Source organism: Rhinopithecus bieti, unplaced genomic scaffold (genome assembly GCF_001698545.2).
Source record: "Rhinopithecus bieti isolate Rb0 unplaced genomic scaffold, ASM169854v2 scaffold_12642, whole genome shotgun sequence".
Classification (NCBI taxonomy): domain Eukaryota; kingdom Metazoa; phylum Chordata; class Mammalia; order Primates; family Cercopithecidae; genus Rhinopithecus; species Rhinopithecus bieti.
In genome coordinates, this window is record NW_016807465.1 from 2,068,702 (window position 1) to 2,080,037 (window position 11,336).

Sequence of the window (11,336 nt, forward strand, 5' to 3'; positions counted from 1 at the left end):
AGTTTCAGCTTTCTACTTATGGCTAGCCAATTTTCCCAGCACCATTTATTAAATAGGGAATCCTTTCCCCATTTCTTGTTTCTCTCAGGTTTGTCAAAGATCAGATGGCTGTAGATGTGCGGTATTATTTCTGAGGACTCTGTTCTGTTCCATTGGTCTATAGCTCTGTTTTGGTACCAGTACCATGCTGTTTTGGTTACTGTAGTTAAGGCCACTTTCATTTGTGATCCCAAGTGGTTGATCCTCTTCCAGCACAGATAAAGTCAACTTCTCTGGCATGTTCATAAATAGGCCGAGGATCCAATCCTTCCTAGTTCGGGAGTCTTTTGTGGTTAGGAAGTAATGCTGAAACTCTTTTGAAAACTGAGATAGGTCATCATGCAGCAACTGGGAGAATGAAAACTCCAGCTCAGTTTCTTTCTGTATTACTTTCATGCTGTTTCTCTTTTAAAATCGAATGCTTTTAACAGCACCCAAGTCACCTCTTGTGTCCTTGCTACTTAGAAATTTCTTTTGCCAGATACCCTAAATCATCTCTCTCAAGTTCAAAGTTCCACAAATCTCTAGGGAAGGGACAAAATGTCACCAGTCTTTTGCTAAAATATAACAAGAGTCACCTTTGCTCCAGTTCCCAACAAGTTCCTCATCTCCAGGCTGAGACCGTCTCAGCTTGACCCTTATTATTCATATCACTATCAGCAATTTTGTCAAAGCCATTCAGCAAATCTCTAGGAGGTCCCAATCTGTCCCACATTTTCCTGTCTTCTTCTGAACCCTCCAATCCAAATTGTTCCAACCTCTGCCTGTTACCCAGTACCAAAGTCGCTTCCACATTTTCGTGTGTTTTCAGCAACGCCCCACTCTACTGATACCAATTTATTGTATTAGTCAGTTTTCACACAGCTGACAAAGACATACCTGAGGCTGGGAAGGGAAAGAGGTTTAACTGAACTTACAGTTACACATGCCCAGGGAGGACTCAAAATCATGGTGGAAGGTGAAAGGCACTTCTTAAACGGTGGCGGCAAGAGAAAATGAGGAAGCTTCAAAAGCAGAAACCTCTGATTAAACCATCAGACCTCATGAGTCTTATTCACTACCACGAGAACAGTATGGTGGAAACCACTCTCATGATTCAAATTACCTCCCCTTGTGTCCCTCCCACAACATATGGGAATTCTGAGAGTACAATTCAAGATGAGATTTGGGTGGGGACACAGAGCCAAACCATATCACATTCAAAATCTCTGCTAATGTTTGAAACATGTCAAACAATCCCAGTGTTCACTCCTTGACCCCATAATTTCAGTTTGGCTTTGAATGCAGACACTTTATCTGCCAACTTGAACACAGTTGTCCTTCTCCCCTGAAGTGACAAGTTGAGTTTGTTGAGGAGGCTGAATATGTCACACAAGCAAGTTTTGAGATTCATCTGTGTCACTGAAATGTGCTGCCAGTGGTGAATGTTTTTCTAAAAGAAATATCAGCCCCCACAAATGAAAAACTCTGGCCAGTGATCTATCTTTGGAAAGTTGTCTCACTTCTGTGTATGAGAGAAGATGTGTGTGCTGTGTCCATCTCCTCACAGAGCTGCAAGAATAGACACGAGTGAAGGGCATGTACCTTAATGTGGTTGATAATTTTAATCACATTCTGCAAAACATTATTAACTTCACATGACATTTTCAATGAGCCAGCATTTCTTTATAAATGACACAGGGCATAGACTCACAGTGACCTCTTTGACCCAACTAGTCTTTGACCTGGACAGAAAGCTGTCCAGTCATGGCAGCCGCTCTGTCCATGCATATGCTGACACAAAACAATCAATTCAGTTTTTCTGATATGTAATCATTCAAATACTTGAATAGTTTTGCAGGTGTGGTGTTGGTTGGCAACAAAAGTGCACATTACATATCTCTGTGCCCATCCTCCTGAAAAATATATTGCACAATAATAGGCATTGTTGCCTTGTTTTCAACATTTTAAATTATTTTAACATTTTAAATTACAAATGGCATTCCTGAGTCAGCCTAACCTAATACTCATCAACCTGGGTTGTGCACCATGGTGACTCATTAATCCTCTCTAACAATTGTGCCTCAATATCCTCTGCTATTTTATCAATTCATCTAGTTATGGTGCTAGCTGAAAGAGAAACGTGTGCCACCTTTTGAACTGCAGACTGAAGCATCTCCTAAAAGTTCACAACAAATGTCCTTAGCAGCAGACAGGATCAACTCTTCAACAATGGTAAAGGGCTTCTTAGCTTTAGCAATGCAGTTAGCCACTAAGAATGATACTCTGTGCAGACACATTTAATGAAGTGATTGCCTTCAATAGTTGTGTCTGTTCTTCATGTTCACACTATTTTCTTTTGAGAAATTCCAAAGGCTTGTCTTATTTTATTTATTTATTTAGATGGAATCTTGCCCTGTTGCCTGGCTGGAGTGCAGTGGTGCAATCTCAGCTCACTGCAACCTCCACCTCCTGAGTTCAAGTGATTCTCCTGCCTCAGCCTCCCGAGTAGCTGGGACTAAAGGCGCAAGCCGTGATGCCCAGCTAATTTTTGTATTTTTAGTAGAGATGGGGTTTTACCATGTTGTCCAGGATGGTCTCCATCTCTTGACCTCGTGATCCGCCCACTTCAGCCTCCCAAAGTGCTGGGATTACAGGTGTGAGCCACTGCGCCCGGCCAAAGCTTGTCTTTTAATGCAGGGTGCTTGGTCTCTTTGTGAAGCAGTTTTGAAGGTTTCACGGCTTTGTTGGGTAACTGGTTGCCACATATTATGCAAAATGGGATTGAAGAATGTGAATCAACTGTCGCAACGAAACTGTAATTTAAGTGGAATTTTTGGTATTTTCTTTTAAATGCAATTTTCTTTTTATTGGCTGTCTTAGAGTCTTCTACTGTCTCATCATTGGGTCTTCCCCTCTTTTCAAAGAAGCTTTCCAGTGATGTTTGTTTTTAACCCGTTTTGGCTAGGGTTAGCCTGTGGGCTTACCAAAACCATGACTGAGATAAGTATGCAGTATGGGAATGAGGCACAGATGGAAGTGGTAAATAAAATAATGGGTGGGCCATGCGTGGACTAAAATGTGTCAGATTCTGACTTAAAGCCTGCCACTGGATGCAGCTGTACAATTGAAGTATATCAACTGATTTGCCATATAAAGCCTGCCACCAGATGCAGCTTAATTATCACTTGCCACTCACTGATAGGATTTTTATATGAGTCTGCAAGCAATTTATTTATTATGGTCTCTGTGCAGTCAAACCTCTCTGCTAATGTTAATCTGTATTTTCAGCCACTCCACAGGGCTAGCAAAACCCTCTCCGCTCCACCTCAGATCACCAGGCATTAGATTCTCATAAAGGGTATGCAACCTAGATCCCCTGCATGTGCAGTTTACAATAGGGTTCACATCCTTCTAAGAATCCAGTCCTGCAACTAATCTGATGGGACGTGGAGCTCTGGCAGTAATGCAAGCAATGGGGAGCAGCTATAGATACAGATGAACCTTCACTTGTTCACCTGCTGCTCACCTCCTGCTGTGTGACCCGGTTCCTAACAGGCCAGGGACTGGTACCAGTCTGTGGCCCAAGGGTTGGGGGCCCCCAGAATACAAGACCACATTCGCAGTGTAGAGAACAACCAGGACGTTCAGTAATTAGCTTTTATTTCTTAGGTTGTAGAAGGAAATATTTTGTACATTAACAAAGGCTGTGCCTTGGTCATAAGTGACATTACATAGAGCTACTGAGTCTCAATCACTCTTGCAGAAGGCAAAAGAATGAAGTTCAAACACACTTGTTGAACCAAAGGAATGAATAATTGCTTCCATCACCATTTCTGCCCTTCTATCTTGACAAAAGAAGTATCTGAAAACAGCAATCACTGATTTTAACAATAGTTGACATTTCTTGCTGTGCACATTAGTCAGTATTTATCCTTCAGGTATGACATTAATACTAACCCACACCTAATACTTTTTTAGATACAAATGATTATTGGTTCCCTTTGAGCGATCAAGAATGATGACAGTTGTGGAGACAGTAGCAACTGGCAGCAACTACCTCCTTTTTTCACCACTCCTATAGGGCTTCTCAACAGGACTGTTGTCTTCTTGGGTTACCATTGGCTCCTGGCCTTTTCTTCTCCCCATGGGTGCTTGTTCTGGTTTTTAATACTCCTATAGAGTCCTGCATGGCTTCACAGTCATAATATCCACACTCTGATTCAGAACATGAAGGCATTCTTTATGCTTTACACATTTAAAGTGAAATGTAGACCTTTATGAAAATAATGTTTAAAATATAAATTGCATTCCTGAGTCAGACTAACCTACGGCAAACTCTTTTTAAATTTTACTCTGTAATACATTTCTTTCTTCTTTTATTTTTTTAACTAATGATTTTTTTTTTACATTATGCTGTGAGGCTCCTATGTGTTAACCCTGATGACAGTGATACCAAAATTATGACAGTGTATGCTGCAGTAATTTAACAGAGTGAAACTTAGCATCATCCATTCTGAATCATTAATAGAAAGATTGATGCTGGGTGAGCTTCAATGAAGTAGGAAGGAAAGGCATAGACATCATGAGTAGAAAGGTTGTGTCAAAGCAAATGATTATGACCATTTGAGACTGTAATAGTTATCTATCTTTCAATGTATGTTTCTATTGTTATAGAAAAGATAGGGAACTTTTACTATTCTACTTTTTCTTCAAGTTACAATCTAATTTCAAGTAGCTACATGACATGAACTTTTTTATTCTTCTCTCATATCACTGAGCACATAGCAGGTGTTCAATAAACACTTGTTGATTAATTGATATGAATAAATAAATACCATACTTGCAAAAGTGTTCTTGGGTTTTCATAATGCTCATAAAGGCTCGATGTAGTATACAATACCATACAACACAGTTTTCTGCTTTCTTTTATTACTAAATAAATCAGATGGGGTTGGTCATGTTAGGTGTTCATGTCACTGTGAGTCTGGTGTGAACAGTCAGTCAGAAGTCTAGCACGGTGAGGAGGACATCTACCTATAAGGGTGACCCTGCATAGTGAGGCAGAACCTGAACAGGGTACGGTAGAGACCACGTGGGTGGGTGACCTTGGTGGGGTGTCATTGTCTGAGCAAGTTGAGGAGGATGTTCATGTGGGGTAGGGGCTAAGATGAAGAGCTAGAGTCTGAGTAGGGTAAAGGGGACATGCAAACTGGCTTTTGAGTCCTTGGATGGGGAATAGGTGATGATAGAGATGGAAATCTGGCTACTTACAGAGGAACTGGTTAAATGAATAAATAAATATATAAAAGAGAATGGGAGTTAGTTTCTTACTATTGTAAAAGGGGTTGTAAATATAGCAAAGGAGAAGAGTAGATGAACCCTGAAGGCTGGGTTCAACACTACTGGTGTGAACTCATGGTTTTTAATATAAATAGATAAAGATAGAGAGACATAAAAATATAGTTGTGTTTATAAACACTCTGAATATTGGTGTATCTGTGTTTTGTATGTGTTATGTACATCCACACATATATTCACTTGCTCTGTCCACTGAGAAGATTTTGGAGCAATTATTCTCCTCAAGAATGGACCCAAGGGTTCTTTGAGAAACACTGCTTTCAGGTCTGGAGCCGGGGAATTTTGGTGTGTCTAGGTCATCTTGTGGCAAAATAAATAACTCAGACCTTCTTGGAGGTGTTTCCACTGGCTGAACCATGTTATATTTGCATATTAAAATAATTATGATTTTAATAGATTATAACCCACTGATAAAATAAGAAAGCATGAGTCCATGGTGATATAATTAAATAAGTGAATAAACCAAAAGTTTGAAAATAAACAGGATATTTAAATAGTTTAGAAGTACCTCATCACAAAAAAATAGTTATAAAGGAATTTCACAGTGGAGAAAGATGGATGGTAGGTCTCATGTTAGTCTAGTGATCAAAGTGAATGCCATTATCAATGTGACAAATTAAAATTATGTCCCAATTTTAATACCAGAAATGTATAAGATTGGGTAAACCCAAATTGGAGAACATTACAAAATAGCTGGCCTGTAATTGGCAAAGCATCAAGGTCCTCAAAGTCAAGGAGAAAGTGAAAACCTCTTGCAGCCGAAAGGGGACTAGAAATTCATAAAAGTAAACACAACATGTGAATCTGAATGCTTAGATCATTTTGCTATAAGGACATTACTAGGACAACTGGAGAAACTTTACTGTTGTCTACAGATTAGAGAATTTTATTAGTGTTAATTTCCTGATGTTGATAGTTATATGATTATATAAATTAATATCCTTTTGTTGCTGGAAACAAAAAATTTGGGATTGAGGGACAATGGGATATAATATTAGCAATTTATTCTCAAGTAGTTTAGGAAAATAAAAGATTTTGTGCTGTACTTCTAAATTTTTTCTAAGTTTATGATTATTTTTAAAATATTACAAAAAATGCCTCCTGAGTTCAGTGTAAGGAAGTGTGAACAAATTGCTTAAAAAAGATTTCAGAAGTTATTCCTATAATTTTATCTAACAATTAATCAATGCATCTACAAGTGTTGTCTTCATTCAAATTTTATTAAGTTATTCTCTTGTATAAACCTAGAAACAGCAAATTGGAAATGTTCCTCTTGAATATTTTTATAATTGGCAAGAATATTTCTTCAGATGATAGAGAATCAGAACTATCTGAAATTCTCTGGAAGCACATTTTAAAAAATGTTTACATCACATTTTGGTTGGCCACATTTTAAATAAGAATTCTCATTAGTATTCTTATTTTCTGATCATAATTGATCCCACTCTTCATTAGTTAATATAATTCTTTTAAACATCAACTATTTATCTGTGCTGTGATAACAAGTGATAGTTTCAGGGTATATATAGGAATACAGAACTTTTAATTCATTACTTGACGGTCCTAAGATTCTTATTCTTTTCCTCCCTCTCTTTCCCACACCTTTGCCTCTCTTCCCACCCTCCTTCTTTTCCTCTCCTACTCTCTTTTTCTCATCCAAGAATAAGAAAATGCTAATTATTACTGCAACTCTTCAACACTGTTCTAGAGGACTAATCCCAAATAATAATTTTGATGAGGAAAAGGACAGAAGAATTGTTGAAAATGAAGAGATATCTGTCATTATCTGTAGATGACAAGATGATGTAAATAGAAAAATCATGGAATTTAATGAACAAGAGTTTAAGAACAAGAGACTTAAACTATTAGAAATAAAGGATTTAGTTTTATGAGACGGGCCACTGTGAATGATACCACTTTAGTTTTAGTCTCTTCTTATCCAGGTGGAAAAATTAATTTTATATTGAAAAGCCTGGTTGTTTTCATAAGAAGTCACCTTGTTTTCTTTAGAAATAAAGCTTCTATGGGTTTATGTCATTATTTGGAAGAAGTGCCATTACAGAAAATAGAATTGGGCTGGGAGATAATAAATTTGCTGTTCCCCCAAACATCAATTTTCAGATATTCACGTCACTTTTCATCTTCTTATGCAAAATCATAACACCAGCAGATTCACATATTCAAATACATAAAAATTTATATCCTGTATTTGCAATGGAGCTCCATTCTTTTTTTATTTGTATGACCTTCTGAGTTATTGGAATTATTATTATTGTCTTCTTTACTTTCATGCATCATTGAACGCTTTTTGAGCCATTGGTCCAAATTTTCAAATAGGGGCATTAGCTCAGCATGGTACTTAATATAGAAAATACTAAGTGCACAATTATACGAAATATATTGCAAATAGCGACAAATTCATCAGCAAAGACAAAAATACATTACGTTAACTGAAGAATAGGCAAGAAGAATGGCCTGCAACAACTTTTCAGAAGGTGATGATTATTAAACATGTAACAAGGGTTTCATGCAAATCACATCATTTCACATCATAAGTTTCTGAAATGTTTGTTAACATAATCACTTCATTGTTTTTTTCTTTTGAAGCTTCCATGTTCTTTGCAGACCCATTGAATAACCACTATGGACCACCAGATGACTGTAAATGTCACTTGAGGAAACCCTGATCTATAATACATATTGAGGAAGGAGAATTGAGGCAGCATTTGGGTTAATTAAAATTACACTGAAGTGAAATAGCTAAGAGAAGTCACCCACTACTGTCCTGTCTTCAAGCATATACTTCTTTTTGCATTTTATTATTATTATTTTTCGAAGCAGAATCTTACTCAGGGTAGAGTGCAGTGGCACAGTCTTGGCTCTCTGCAACCTCTGCCTCCTGGGTTCAAGCGATTCTCATGCCTCAGCCTCCTGAGTAGCAGGGATTACAGGCACCTGCCACCACAACTGGCTAATTTTTATACTTTTAGTAGAAACAGGGTTTCACCACGTTGGCTAGGCTGGTCTCAAGCTTCTGACCTCAAGTGTCCTGCCCACCTCAGTCTCTCAGAGTGATGGGATTACAGGTGTCAGCCACCATGCCAGTCCCATGTATTTCTATCTGAGTAGATCCTCAGTGCCATTTCCTAGCACTGACCCTGGACTTGATACTTTCTTCTACATTTTATTTGGGGCCTTTTTATGTGGTGTCAAAGTGTGAAAACATCCATGATGATGACAGTGCTTTAGAAATCATTGGGTTGTTCGTCCTGACCCTCATGGGACTTTTTCCCAATAAAGTCTCTTAGATTTTTGTCTGTTTCTCTATTTTCAAAAGGACATATTAATCCTTAGTTTAAGGGAGATTTTTCAAAAATATTTTCCAAAAAATTAACTCTTAACTGTTTTGGTTATTATAATAAGAAAGGAATCTTTCTGAATTCATTTATTAATGATATTTGATGCTTTTAGATAAAGAAAGCCAACAAAAACCTTCAAATTGCATAGAGACATATTCAACCATGGTAGAGTCCTTAGAACGTTTGTATAGGCATGTGACTTTCGATTTCTGCATATTGAAGGCATTGGACACTCTAACAGTATAGTTATTTGGGTATGAAAAAATCACATAAAAACATATGCATGTATATGAATGGAGGGAGAAAAACAGGTAGAGACCTGAGAAACTCCTACTTCGTGATACTCTAAGGACGATTCTCTTTGCTAATCTTATGTTTTCTTGGCTTTGAAATGGAAATATCTGGTATTTCCAGCTTGGATGAAATCACAGAATTCTAATGAGTTTTCTTGATATTTGCTCAACCTAATTCAGGTCAGCTGACTGCTTCTTTCTTGTAGTCAAAAAGCAGAGGAACAGGAGGTAAACCTTCCCTTTCTCGTTAATGTTTCAGCGAGTGATCTTAACTCAAGCACTTCTAATTAAAACATAAAGATCATTAGTATGCACCATTAATAGACGTTTTTCTTTCAACTCAGAATACTCCGGATGGAGGTGCCAGGCACACTCCTGCACCCACCGGTGCTGAACAATTGCTGCTCTTGGCAAGGTTTCAGAACAGGTGGGGTTTCTGTCTGTTACCTGAGCTGCTGGTGATGACTGCAACTTATGTCAGGCTCAGGGGCAAGGAAACAGGAGGCAGGGCTGGAGGAACCAGGAGGAGAAAAAAACCTGCAAGGGCAGCTTTTCCCTTCTTACTGCTATCAGTCTCTCATGGTTGGCAATGCTGAATGAGAAAGAGGCAGAGATATACTAATGCCGATAAGAAAGGCATTAAATAATATTTTTAAAGTATTTACTTAAAAATAAAAAGAAATTGAGATGTATTCTCATATGGTACAGATCATATTTTTCCTTTTGGGGTTGAGGAATTCAAATATCTATGTAATCTCCAATCATGCAAAATATTTCAATTTGTGATATCTTTTCCTGAAGATTCATATTCCTTTTGATTTGACATTTAAATTGAGATATTAACTGCTATTTGATGATAAGAAATTTTAATTTTAATGGCTAAATAATTTTATTTTGAATATGAAAATTTTGATTAGTTGAATCTTTAAAGGCCTATGATATATGTATAAGAATTAAATGGAGATTTAACCCAAAAACTTGTAATACTTATGGCTTATTCTATATGTATTGTGCTAATAAGACTAAATTGAAGAGACATAATAAAGAGCAACTTAAAATATAGACAGCTAAGTCAACATCCTATTACATGGCCTTAATCTTAAAGACATTAATGTGGAGATTTAAGATAAATCAGAAATAAGAATTATGTTCATTGTGTCCTAGTTACTCTAGTAATTATAGAAAAATTTTGTTAATTTCTTGTGTTTATTTGCTTCTCTATGCCATCATCTCAATTTCTAACCCATTTCAATTATGTTACAATATAATTAGTGTTTCTATTAAAATATTTGGCGATAATAGAATAAAAATAGTTTCTCCTATAACCAGGGTTATTGTGTTGCCTTCATTTGGGTTATTTGTGATTTCAAATTTAGTTGGACTCAGTGGCAAGTGCTCATCATATGCACATTTATTTTTATGCCTTTCATCTTCTTGATTAATCATGTTTGAAATATTTGAGGAAGATACTTGAGCATTGCCTTTTACTGTGATTTTATAGAAAACTCATCCAAGATTTAGAAAATTCGAAGACTTTGAAAACTCAACTATACTGTGATGGGAAGTAGATGACTATTATACCCTAGCACATCTGCAAGAAGAAGGTGCTGGGTTTTGGTGTGCATCATACATTTAATTTTCAATCCACACATGAATTGTTATAATTTGAAGGCAGCAAGAGATTCATCTACTTACTTTGGCAGAAAGAACGAGTGGTAGAAGTAGAGCTGAAGTCACTTCTCTCTTCCCATTCTGGATATAAATATAAATACATATATATGTATTTTTCTAGTAAACTTGGAAAGGAAATCAGAGAGTGGTTCTCTCAGTACTGAGGTGCCCAGACAAGACAATGGCATAGTTGAAATAAAAAAACTGCAGAAAGACTGATGACAATCACTTACTGAAGCACCGAATACTGGAGTTGCAGCCTAAGTTGAAGGTTTGAAGGTGTCTGACACTGCATTTTTTACCTTTATTTTATTAAGAGAAGGCAAATAGGCTGTGATGTTTCTTTTTTTCTAAAAAAAGTATTACAACCGTGTTAATTGTGGTAGAGTGAACATGAGCAGGAAAAGGAAAATATAATTTTAAGTATAATGGTGCATGCTGGAAACACAGATTGGCAAGCATATGGGGTTCTGGCATCTGGACAGAAGCCCTCATAACCATCTGCTTCTCAGAGGTTACTTTGGCAATTTTGCAGCAATTCCAGTGATTCACAGGTCTGGGCTAAGAGTTTTAGCAAGCAGCTAAAGAGGGCACAGGAACATAGAGGCAGTTACTCAGATCTTCTGGCCACACA